Source organism: Carcharhinus amblyrhynchos, chromosome 26, assembly GCF_965287045.1.
Source record: "Carcharhinus amblyrhynchos chromosome 26, sCarAmb.v2.hapA, whole genome shotgun sequence".
Lineage (NCBI taxonomy): Eukaryota > Metazoa > Chordata > Chondrichthyes > Carcharhiniformes > Carcharhinidae > Carcharhinus > Carcharhinus amblyrhynchos.
The window spans coordinates 27423283-27435907 of NC_137349.1; the positions used below are offsets into that span (position 1 = coordinate 27423283).

General features: G+C 43.6%; 1 protein-coding gene across 1 annotated transcript in view; it reads right to left on the bottom strand.

Annotated features, from left to right (window-relative positions):
- Positions 1 to 12625, bottom strand: part of timm44 (translocase of inner mitochondrial membrane 44 homolog (yeast)) — an 80442-nt gene that overhangs the window by 66854 nt on the left and 963 nt on the right. The gene's annotated exons all lie outside the window — the stretch shown is intronic.

Sequence of the window (12625 nt, forward strand, 5' to 3'; positions counted from 1 at the left end):
TCTAATCACATATAACTGGTGAGATTAAGAAGTGCCTGTAAAGAAATAACATCCATATTGCACTTTTGTCAGGAGTCTAACGTCCTAGTTCAATCTTTGTGTGCCTCAACAAGCCATTCAATGATTAGAAACATCGAAAAATAGGTCATTCAGCCCTATGAGCCTGCTTCGCCACTCAATACAATCATTGCTGATTCTCTATCTCAGTGCAATGCTCCCACCTCTCACCACATCATTCAATGCCTTTAGTGTCTAGAAATCTATTTCCTTCTTAAATAAATTCAGTGACTTGCCTCCCCAGCCTTGAGTAAACACAAAAATGGGGTTATATAAAAGAAAATCAAACTGCTAATGCTGAAATCCAAAGGATTTCAGACGTCAGCCATTAAAAAAAAGATGCTGACAGCATATTGACATTAAGTTAGAACACCCTTTATTTTCTCTTGCTAGATATTGACTGGGCTGTTTTGTGTTTCCATAATTTGCAGTTTTTATTTAAGTGTAGGATTTATGGGTTTTGTTTGGACTAGAGTCTTGGAAGATATGTACCCCAGGGGTTAACGCTAAATTCACTTTTCTTTTCAAAATATATTATGATTTGAGCTGGGGCATAGAGAGCACGATTTTGAAATTTGCTGATGGCAAATAATAAGGCAGCTGGCAAAATGCTTCACAAGGATTTAGGTTAGCAGAATGGGCTGGCAGATGAAAGTCTGTATTTTAACATGATGGAAGTTTTGGGAGGAAAGACAAGGATTGGGAGTATACACATATATAAAGGAGAGATGGTAAAGCCATGAGTTTGAACAAAGACCTGGGATGTCAAGATAATTTTCTAAAAATTACCAAGAGGTAAAGCAATACAAAAGGCGTTTCGGTCTTATAAATAAGATGTACAGCACAAAAATAAAGCAGTTATTAACTTGTACAAAACATTTGTTTGGCCAAAGTAAGAACATGCTGTGCAGTTTTTTTTGTATTGGTTATGAGGGTGGCACTGTGGCACAGTGGTTGGCACTGCTGCCTCACACAGCCAGCAAACTGGGTTCAATTCTGGCCTCAGGTAGTCTGTGTGGAGTCTGCAAATTCTCCCCGTGTCTGTGTGGGTTTCCTCCCACAGTCCAAAGACATGCGGGTTAGGTTGATTGGCCATGATAAATTGACTCATAAGACATAGGAGCAGAATTAGGCCACTTAGCCCATTGAATCTGCTCTGCCATTCAACCATGGCTGATATTTTTCTCATCCCCATAGCTCTGATCCCCTTATTAATCAAGAATCTATATGTCTCTGTCTAAAGTCACTCAATGACCTGGTCTCCACAACCTTCTGCAGTAAAAAGTTCCACAGATTCACCACTCTCTAGCTGAAGAAATTCCTCCTCATCTCTGTTTTAAAGGATCATCCCTTTAGCCTGAGTTTGTGCCCTCTGGTTCTAGTTTTTCCTAATAGTGCAAACATCCTCTCCACATCTATTCTATCCAGGCCTTGCAGTGTCCTGCATGTTTCAATAAGATCCCTCTTCATCCTTCTAAATTCCCATGAGAACAGACCAAGCATCCTCAACCGTTCCTCATATGACAAGCTCTTCATTCCAGGGATCATTCGCGTGAATCTCCTCTGGACTCTTTCCAAGGCCAGCACATCCTGCCTTAGATACGTGGCCCAAAACTGTTCACATACTCCAAACGGAGTATTGACCAGAGCCTTTATACAGCTCAGATGTATATCCCTGCTCTTGTATTCCAGCCTTCTCGACATGAATGTTAACATTGCATTTACCTTCCTAACTGCCAACTGAACCTGCACATTAACCTTAAAAGAATCTTGAACAATGATTCCCAAGTCCCTTTGTATTTCTGATTTCCTAAGCAATTCCCCATTTAGAAAATAGTCTATGCCTCCATTTCTCCTTCCAACCTCACACTTTTCCACATTGTATTCCATCTGCCACTTCTTTGCCCACTCTCCTAACCTGTCCAAGTCCTTCTGCTTCCTCAGTACTACCTGTCCCTCTACATATCTTTATATCGTCTACAAACAAGAGTGCCTTCACTTCCTTCTTCCAGATTGTTAATGTATATTGTGAAAAGTTGTGGTCTCAGCACTGACGCCTGAGGCACACCACTAGTCACCAACTGCCATCCTGAAAAAGGCTCCTTTATCCTCACTCTCTGCCTTCTGCCAGTCAGCAAATCCTCTATCCATACCAGGATCTTACCCTTAACACAATGGGCTCTTAACTTATTTAACAGTCTCCTATGCCGCACCTCGTCAAAGGCCTTCTGGAAATTTAAATAAATCACGTCCACTGGTTCTCCTTTATCTAACTTCCTTGTTACCTCCTCAAAGAACTCTAACAGATTTGTCAGACATGACCTCCCCTTGACAAAGCCGTGCTGAGTCAGTCCTACTTTATTGTGCACTTTCAAGTACTCTGCGATCTCATCTTTAATAATGGACTCTAAAATCTTGCCAATAAGCAAAGTCAGGCTAACCAGCCTATAATTTCCTGTCTGCTGCCTCCCTCCCTTCTTAAACAGCAGTGTTACATTAGCTACTTTCCAGTCCTCTGGTACCCTCTGTCTCCAGTGATTCCTAAAAGATCACCAATGCCACCACAGTTTCTTCAGCTATCTCTTTTAGAACCCTGGGGTGTAGTCCATCCGGTCTAGGTGATTTATCTACGTTCAGACCCTTCAGTTTCCCAAAAACCCTCTCCTTAGTGATGGCTGCTACACTCACCTGTGCCCCCTGATTCTCCTTGAGCTCTGGCATCCCACTGGCATCTTCCACCATGAAGACTGATGCAAAGTAACTATTCAATTCCTCTGCCATTTCTTTGTTTCCTATTATTACTTCTCCAGCCTCATTTTCCAGTGGTCCAATATCTATTTTCGCCTCTCTCTTACCTTTTATATATTTAAAAAGCTCTTTCCATCTTCTTTTGCGTTACTAGCTCGCTTACACTCATATTTCATTTTCTCCCTCTTATTACTTTTTCAGTTGTCCTCTGCTCGCTTTTACAGATTTCCCGATCCTCGCCACTTTGCATGCTTTTTCTTTTGCTGTTATGCTGTCCTTGATTTCCCTCATCAGCCATGGATGCCTCGACCTCCCCTTAGCATGTTTGCTCCACTTGGGATGAATTTCTGTTGTGCCTCCCGAATAACTCCCAAAGCTCTTGCCACTGCTGTTCCACTATCTTCCCTGCTAGGCTCCCTTTCCAATCGACTCTGGCCAGCTCCTCCCTCATGGCTTTGTAATTACCTTTATTTAATTGTAATACCATTATATCTGATACCAGCTTCTCTCTCTCAAACTGCAGGGTAAATTCTATCACATTGTGGTCACTGCTCCCTAAAGGTTCCTTCACCTTAAGTTCTCTAATCAAGTCTGCCTCATTACACATCATCAAATCCAGAACTGCCTATTCCCTAATAAGCTCTGTCACAAGCTGCTCCAAACAAAATCTCTTAGATATTCCACAAATTCTTTTTCTTGGGATCCACTACCTACTTGATTTTCCCATTTCACCTGCATATTGAAGTCCCCCATGGTTATTGTAATATTGCCTTTTTTAGATGCCTTTACTATATCCTGATTTATTTTCTGCCCCACATCTTGACTACTGCTAGAGGGCCTGTATATAACTCCCATCAGGGTCTTTTTACCTTTGCAATTCCTCAACTCTACCCACAAAGATTCTATGCCTTCTGATCCTATATCACTTCTTGCTATTGATTTAACTTCATTCCTCACTAACAATGCAACCCCGCCGCCTTTGCCCACCCTTTCGATAGGACACATATCCTTGGATATTTAGATCCCAGTCCTGATCCCCTTGCAACCACGTCTCTGTAATGCCCACAACATCGTACCAGCCAATTTCAATGCACGCAACAAGCTCATTTACCTTGTTCCGTAAACTGCGCGCATTTAGGTACAACACCCTCAGTCCTGCATTAACCACCTCCCTTCTCATACTTATCACCCTTTTTTTGCTCACCTGAGGTTAGATTCCTGCCACCTCGAAATTCTCTGTTCCAATATGTGGTCTGGAAACTACTAATCTCTCCTGAGCCCTCAGCTCCTTTAACTAGTTGAAAGTCATCATTAACTTGCACTTCTACTCTCGCCTTTAACTTTGATTTTCTAATTCGCCATACAACACCATTCCTCCCACTATTTAGTTTAAAGCCCTATCTACAATCCTAGTTATACGATTTGCCAGAATTCTGGTCCCAGTATGATTCAGATGAAGACCATCCCATTGGAACAGGTCCCCTCTTCCCCAATATTGTTGCCAATGTCCTGTGAATTTAAACCCATTCCTCCCACACCAACTTTTGAGCCACGCATTTAACTCCTTAATCTTATTTACCCTATGCCAATTAGCTCATGGCTCAGATAGTAATCCAGAAATTACTACCTTTTTGGTTCTGTTTTGTAATTTAGCTCCTAGCTGTTCATATTCCCTTAGCAGAACCTCCGTTCCTGTTCTATCTATGTCATTAGTACCTACATGGACCATGACAACTGGATCTTTACCCTCCCACTCCAAGTCCTCTGCAGCCCAGATGAGATATCCCAAACCCGAGCACCAGACAGGCAACACAATCTTCAAGATTCTCGATCCTGGTCACAGAGAACAGTGTCTCTAATGCCCCTAACTGTACTATCCCCAGTTATGACTACATTTCTTCTTCTTCCTTCCTTCCTTCCTCCTCCTCCCTCCCCCCCTGCCCCTCCCCCGGGGTGGTGGTGGTGCTGGTGGGGGGATGTTTGCTCATCTTCCCTGTAATACCCATTCCCATCCACGCAGGGAGCAAGAATCTTGAACCTCTTAGACAAGTTCAGGGGCTGAGGCTCCTGCAACCCTACCTCCTGGATCCCTCTGTCTGCCTCACTCACAGTCACATTAGTCACAGCAGACTGAGCAGCACATACTGGCCTCTTTAGTGTCAAAGAGATTAGCAGGGTAAACACGTGGGATTACGGGGATAGGCTTCAGTGTAATTGTTGTTGGTGCTGGCTCAATGGGCTGAATGGTCTCTTTCTGCGCTGTAAGGGTTCTACGATTGGACATTAAGACCATAGCAAGCATACTGTGTCGATTCACTTTGGCAATGTGAATTATAAAAAACTGAAGTTTATTAGTCACAAGTAGGCTTACATCAACAAAGAAACTACTGTGAAAATCCCCTAATCACCACACTCCAGCGCCTGTTTGGGTACACTGAGGGAGAATTTAATATAGCCAGTGCACGAACCAACTTTCAGAATGTGGGAGGAAACCAGAGCATGCAGAGGAAACCCATGCAGACACAGGAAGAACATGCAGACTCTGCACAGTGACCCAAACCGGGAATCGAACCCAAGTCCCGGGCACTGTGAGGCAGAAGTGCTAACCACTGTGCTACCGTGCCACCTACAGCTTATGAAAACGGATTTGAGATCCTGGACCATTCTCACAGTAGCAGAGAATTCAAGGAAAAATGCAATGGAAGTTTTTCAAATTATGATAGTTTTGATAGGATAAATAACAAAAATCTATTTTCCCTGAATGGAGTTTGCAACATGAGGTCAATTTCAAATTATTATTAAAGGAACAAGGAGTAAGATTAGGAGAGTTTTTCTTTTACGAAGAGAGTTGTTGGAGCCTAGATTGCTTTGCCGCAAGTAGTGGCATCTTTTAAAGAAAAAGTGGAAACTTAGTACTAGGGATGTGGATGGGACAGAGTTTGTAAGCAGCATCCAGGAGGGTTTCCTGAAACAGTATATAGATAGTCCAACTAGAGAAGGGGCCATATTGGACCTGGTAGTAGAGAATGAGCCCAGCCAGGTGGTCGATGTTTCAATAGGGGAGCAGTTCAGGAACAGTGACCACAATTCAATATGCTTTAAAGTACTGATGGATAAAGATAAGTGTAGTCCTCAAGTTAAGGTGCTAAACTGGGGGAAGACTAATTACAACAATATTAGGCAAGAACTGAAAAATGTAGATTGGGGGCGGATGTTTGAGGGCAAATCAATGTCTGGTATCTGGGAGGCTTTCAAGTGCAAGTTGATAGGGATTCAGGACTGGCACATTCCTGTAAGGATGAAGGATAAATATGGCAAGTTTTGGGAACCTTGAATAATGAGAGATATTGTTGGCCTAGTCAAAGAGAAAAAGAAAGCATTTGTCAAAGCTAGGAGGCTAGGAATACACAAAGCAAGTGTGGAATACCAGGAAAGTTGAAAGAAACTTAAACAAGGAGTAAGAAAGGCCAGGAAAGGGGTCATGAAAAAGCAGCGGCCAGTAGCATTAAGGAAAATCCCAAGGCTTTTTATACATATATAAAGAGCAAGAGGGTAGCCAGGGAGAGGGTTGGCCCACTCAAGGACAAGGGAGGGAATCTATGCGTGGAGCCAGAGGAAATGGGTGAGGTATTAAATGAGTACTTTGCGTCAGTATTCACCAAAGAGAAGGACTTGGTGGACAATGAGTCCACCAAGTGTAGGTAGTTTGAGTCATGTTAAGATCAAAAAGGAGGTGATATTGGGGTTCTTGAGAAACATTAAGGTAGATAAGTCCCCAGGGCCTGATGAGATTTACCCCAGAATACTGAGAGAGGCAAGGGAGGAAATTGCTGGGGTCTTGACAGAAATCTTTGTATCCTTACTGGCCAGAGGGAAGGTCCCAGAGGATTGGAGAATAGTGAATGTTGTTCTTTGTTTAAGAAAGGGAGCAAGAATAATCCAGATAATTACAGGCCGGTGAGCCTTACATCAGTGGTAGGGAAATTATTGGAGAAGATTCTTCGAGGCAGGATTTATTCCCACTTGGAAATAAGTGGACGTATTAGTGAGAGGCAACATGGTTTTGTGAAGGGAAAGTCATGTCTCATGAAGGTGAACGAGTTTTTCAAGGAAGTGACGAAGATGATTGATGAGAGTAGGGCAGTGGATGTTGTCTACATGGACTTCAATAAGGCCTTTGACAAGGTCCCTCATGGCAGACTGGTACAGCAGGTGAAATCGCATGGGATCAGAGGTGAGCTGGCAAGGTGGATACAAAACTGGCTCGGTCAGAGAAGACAGAGGGTAGCAACGGAAGGATGCGTTTCTGAATGGAGGGCTGTAACAAGTGGTGCTCCTCAAGGATCAGTGCTGGGACCTTTGCTGTTTGTAATATATATAAATGATCTAGAGGAAAATGTAACTGGATTGTTAGTAAGTTTGCGGATGACACAAAGGTTGGAGGATTTGCGGATAGCAATGAGGACCATCAGAGGAAACAGCAGGATATAGATCAGTTGGAGACTTGAGTGGAGAGATGGCAGATGGATTTAATCCAGAGAAATGTGAGTAATGCATTTTGGAAGGTCTAATACAGATAGGAATATACAGTAAATGGCAGAACCCTTAAGAATATTGATAGACAAAGGGACCTGAGTGTACAGGTACACAGGTCACTGAAAGTGGCAATGCAGGTGGAGAAGGTAGTCAAGAAAGCATAATGCATGCTTGCCTTCATCTGCCAGGGTACTGAGTTTAAAAATTGGCAAGTCATGTTGCAGCTTTATAGAACCTTAGTTGGGCCGCACTTGGAATATAGCACTCAATTCTGGGAGCCACACTACCAGAAGGATGTGGAGGCTTTGGACAGGGTACAAAAAAGATTTACCAGCATGTTGCCTGGTATGGAGGGCATTAGAATGAGGAGAAGTTGGAGAAACTTGGTTTGTTCTCACTGGAGCAACAGAGGTTGAGGGGAGACCTGATAGAAGTCAACAAGATTATGAGAGGCAGGGACAGAGTGGATAGTCAGAAGCTTTTTCCCAGGGTGGAAGAGTCAACTACTAAGGGGCATAGGTTTAAAAGAGACACACAGGCAGATATTTTACACAAAGAGTAGTGGGTGACTGGAACTCATTGCCAGGGGAGGTCGTGGAAGCAAATACTGTAGTAACTTTTAAGAGGCGTAGTACGTGAGTAGGATGGGAATAGAGTGACATGGTCCCCGGAAGGGTAGGAGGTTTTAGCTAAGTAGGGCAGCAAGGTCAGTGCAGGCTTGGAGGGCTGAAGGGCATGTTCCTGTGCTGTAATTTTCTTTGTTCTAAATATTTCAAGTAGGGGAACATACAGAGCTATAGGGAGAAAATGGAGCCAGAGATTTTGTTTTGGCTTGCCTGGGCAACAGTGAATGGCCTCCCTCAATACTCTAAGTGCATTTTATGACAATTAGCAATCATAACATCTTGCAGTAAAATGTCCCAAAGTGTTTTACAGAGTGTGTGATCAGATCAAAACTCATCACTGAGCCAAAGAAGGAAAGTTACACAAATTATCAAATAATTGGGTTTTAAACCATGATGTGGAGATGCCAGTGTTGTACTGGGGTGAGCACAGTAAGTAGTCTCAGAACACCAGACTAAAGTCCAACAGGTTTACTTGATGGCCCCTTCATCAGGTGAGTGGAGGATTTGTTTCACAAACAGGGCACATATAGACACAAACTTAATTACAAGATAATGGTTGGAATGTGGTTTTAACAGGTAATCAAGTCTTTACAGGTATAGACAATTGAGTGGAGAGAGGGGTAAGCAAATGTTAAAGAGCCAGGACAGTTCGTGAGATTTTGCAAGCCCAGGCAAATCATGGGGGTTACAGATAGTGTGACGTGAATGCAAGATCCCTGTTGAGGCCATCCTCACGTGTGCAGAACTTGGCTATCAGTTTCTGCTCAGCAATTCTGCATTGTCGTGTGTCGTGAAGGCCGCCTTGAACAGGCTGGATTACTGCAAAGCAATGTACCGACAACTGGACAACGAGGAATACTACAGACATTTACCCGCAGATCCGACCAAAGAACACACCCGTCAACTCAACAGACTGATCAAGGCCTTTGATCAGACCTTCAGAGTACCCTCCATGCTCTCATCCCACGTACTTCTCGCTTCGGAGATCTCTACTGCCATCTGAAAATACACAAGACCAACACACCTGGCTGTCCCATCATATCAGGCAATGGGACCCTGTGTGAGAACCTCTCTGGCTACGTCAAGGGCATCCTGAAACCAATTGTACAAAGAACCCGCCGCTTCTGTTGAGACACTATGGACTTCTTACAGAAACTCAGCATCCATGGAGCAGTTGCACCAGGAACAGTCCTTGTCACAATGAACGTCTCAGTATTCTACACCAGCATCCTCCACAACTACAGTATTGCTGCAACTGCCTCAGTACTCAACGCCGACAACTGCCAATCTCCAGACGCAATGCTACAATTCATTCGCTTCATCCTGGACCACAACGGCTTCACCTTCAATCAGTTCTTCATCCACACACTAGGAACAGCCATGGGGACCAAATTTGCACCTCAATACACCAACATCTTCAATCACAGGTTCGAGAAAGACTTCTTCACCACACAGGACCTTCAACCGATGCTATACACTAGATACATTGATGACATTTTCCTCCTTTGGCCTCTGTTAAGGTCAAACCAAATAAACAAACTCAAATTAAATTAGGACAAAGTAAAAGGGGCAGCTCCCCAAAAGGAAGGGGAACAGCCCAAACAAAAACAAAGTACAAAGAAAACTTAAAAACGGTGTCGAACGGACTCATGGTGAACAATCATTGAAATGACTACATGATGACATCAGCAAGTTCTATTCCACCAGACTCATCACGGACTACTCTCCAGAATCAGCTGCATTCTTGGACACATGCATCTCCATCAAGGACAGTCACCTCAGCACTTCACTGTACCACAAGCCCACGGATAACCTCACGATGGTCCACTTCTCCACCTTCCACCCTAAACACATTAAAGAAGCCATCCCCTATGGACAAGCCCTCTGTAAACACAGGATCTACTCAGATGAGGAGGATTACAACAGACACCCATAGATGCTGAAAGAAACCCTCATTAGAAAAGGATATGGCACTCAACTCATCAATCGACAGTTCCGATGTGCCACAGTGAAAAACCGCACCAACCTCCTCAGAAGACAAACACAGTGGACAGAATACCCTTTGTCATCCAATACTTCCTGGAATGGAGAAGCTACAACGTCTTCTTCGGAACCTTCAACATGTCATCGATGAAGACGAACATCTCATCAAGGCCATCCCCACAACCCACTACTTGCCTTCAAACAACTGCACAACTTCAAACAGACCACTGTATGCAGCAAATACCCAGCCTTCAGGAGAACAGTAACCACAACACCACACAACCTTGCCACAGCAACCTCTGCAAGACATGCTGGATCATCAACACGGATGCCATCATCTCACGTGAGAACACCATCCACCAGGTACACAGTACATACTCTTGTGACTTGGCCAACAATTGTCTACCTGATATGCTGCAGGAAAGGATGTCCCGACGCATGGTACATCAGCGAGACTATGCACACACCACGACAACAGTTGAATGGACACCGCTCGACAATCACCGGGCAGGGGTGTTCCCTTCCTGTCAGGGAACACTTCAGTAGTCAGGGACATTCAGCCTCTGATTTTCAGGTAAACATTCTCCAAGGCAGCCTTCGCGACATGCAACAACGCAGAATCGCTGAACAGAAACTGATAATTAAGTTCTGCATACATGAGGATGGCCTCAACCAGGACCTTGGGTTCATGTCATACTACCTGTAACTCCCACGACTTGCCTGGCTTGTGCTACCAAATAAACCTGTTGGACTTTAACCTGGTGTTGTGAGACTACTTACTGGGTTTTAAGGAGCATCTTAAAGGAGATGGAAGCCTGTATTGCTGAAGGCAGAGTAGCCAAAAGTGGGGAGAAGGAAATCATAGATTCCCTATAGCGCAGAAAGAAGCTATTTTGCCCATTGAACCTGCACCGACTACAATCCCATCCAAGTCCTATTCGCCATAACTGCCTATTTACCCTGCTAATATCTCTGACATTAAAGGGCAATTTACCATGGCCAATCCTTATAACCCACTCAGCTTTGGGAGAAAACCCACACAGACATGGGGACAATGTGCAAACTCCACACAGACACCCAAGTCGGGATTCAAACCTGGATCTCTGGCAGTGTGAGGCAGCAGTGCTAACCACTGTGCCGCCATCCCACGCTACAGCAAGAAATGGGGGTGGATGCACAAGATGCAAGACTCAGAAGAACAAAGAATTATAGAAGGTTGTGGGACTGAATTAGGTTACAGAGATAAGGAGAGATCATGCTATGGAGAATATGAATTGGCAGAATTTTAGAATCAAAGTATTCTGGGCATGAAGCTAAATCAGTGAGCAGATGGATGAAAGATGAATGGGACGGTGTGAATTAGGATGTGGATAGAGTTTTAGATGGGGTTACGTTTTGGGTGGGTGGAAAACAACAGGTAGTTAGGAGAGCACTGGATAGTCACTTACGGAGGTAACAATAGCACAGGACTTAAGTAACACAGGCTAAAGCAGGGACAGAGATAGACAACATTACTGAGGAAGTGGTGACAATATAGGTTGGAAGCTTAGCCCTGGTTCAGCCTGAGATAGGTGCCGAGGAGGAGGCTGGAATTGGTGATTAGGGAACAGATTTGGTGTTTGGCGCCAAAGGCAACTATTTCTATGTTTTATAAACCCAGTATTACTGAATTCAATTTTAGAATTTTTCTGCACATTGATTTAAAAATACGTTTTAACGCAAGTTATTTTGAAAGAAACAATGAACTTATTCCTCAAAAACCCACTACAACTGGTCTGTCCATTGATGCTGTGACTTTAATGGATCTGTTAATTCAAACCCGTCATGATGCAGCTACACAATTGCTCCACTTCAGTTAACAGAGTCACTCAAGAACAAAGGGTCTCTTCTTGACATTAATGTCCCCCAAATAGGCCAAAGATAAAAGACTTCCATTTGGCTAATTAGCGTAAAAAGTCTACCTTTCTATTTCAATGGACAGTGCAAGAGTATTTCAAAGAGATAGGGTGCCTAAACTTTAAGTTGAATAGTACAATCAACGTCACAGATATGTCTACACAATTAATCTCTCCAGTAAAGCAACAAGGGACATCAGCTCATCCCAGTGTAGTAATGACTATACAGGTCACAAATTCCCTAATTCAAATTCCAGTTTACGTTGAAATACCAGCTATCAAGATGAAAGATAAGGGGCAGCAGGATGGCACCATGTCAGGGCCCCAGGTTCAATTCTGGCCTCAGGTGACTGTCTTTGCGGAGCTTGCATATTCTCCCTGTATCTGCATGTTTCCTCCCACAGTCCAAAGATGTGTGGGTTAGGTAGGTTGGTCATGTTAAATTGCCTCTTAGTATCCTAAGATATGTAGGTTAGACGGATTAGCCTGGTTAATGCATGGAGTTATGGGGATAAGGCACAGGTGGGTCAGATGCCCTGTCGGAGAGTTTGGTATAAATAGCTTCCTTATGCACTGTAGGGATTATACAAATGACATCTGTGCAAGTAACATCAGTAACATGTTCCATTGCTGGAAAATTTGCGTGGGGCAGACAGGCAATGATGCCCTCTGTGATCAAACAGCCTACTGGCACTCACTGCCAGCAGTCTGAGAGAAATACATGATGGCTTTGGAAAAAAAATAATAAAAAGTATTTAAAGTACTATCGAGATGAAATAA